Here is an 890-nt window from a genome sequence, read left to right as displayed (position 1 = left end):
GAATGTTGCATGTTTCCTTCCCATAATGGAAATTTATTTCTTCCCTTCTTGGAGCTAGCAATAGCTTCAAAGTTCAGCTTCTACGAACGGTTCACTTGAGTATAGGTAATATTTATAATCTATGAATGTAATAATTTGTTTGTTTTTTTTTTTACTTTTTACCTTCAAAATTAAGACTTTGATACCAGAACATGTGAAAAATTGTGCTGAGTTAGATGAAGTCTGTCTGACTTCATGCCTTTTCCCATAAAATAACATGTTGTGGATGATTGGAGGAAAAAACAAAATGCAGAGGCTCATTTCTGTAATTACAGAAGAATAACTCAAACTTAGCCTGCTTCTGAGGTTGAAGTTGTTCTATGTAATAACCCTCCATGATTTTGTCAAAGCCCGATACTCTCACCTATACTTACCCATGTGTCTTTGGTTGTCTTGAACATGTGGATGATTTTGCTGAGTGTCTTTCAGTCTTCATGCTGTGAGAAATGACAACCAGGCTGTGCCTCTTGTGCTTTTTACTATGGCAGCTCTAGCCATCCCTTCTGAAGCTACATAAATTGAAACTATAGATTAAACAGTACCATTTCGCCACTGCTCTCGTTGTATCTAGTATAACTCAAAAGGCTGGATCAGCGCGTGCTGGATATGGCTGAATTAAATAAAGGGCTTTGCTAAACGGCCAGTTCACAGCAGCGCACGTAAGGGAGAAGGAATCCCTGCTCCCTGCGATTAAAGGCAAAAGGCCGAGGGGGAGCCCCCGGGCGCAGCCGGGGGCACTGCGGGCGCCGCCGTGCGCTCGGGGTCCCGGCGCGGTGCGGGGGTCGGCAGGGGGCGCTGCGGCGGCGGGGCGCCGGGGGCCGCCATTGCGCGGCTCGGAGCCGTTCCCCCCG

The sequence above is a fragment of the Oxyura jamaicensis genome, chromosome 2 (genome assembly GCF_011077185.1).
Source record: "Oxyura jamaicensis isolate SHBP4307 breed ruddy duck chromosome 2, BPBGC_Ojam_1.0, whole genome shotgun sequence".
NCBI classification, from domain to species: Eukaryota; Metazoa; Chordata; class Aves; order Anseriformes; family Anatidae; genus Oxyura; species Oxyura jamaicensis.
Note: the sequence above shows the minus strand (reverse complement) of the source record.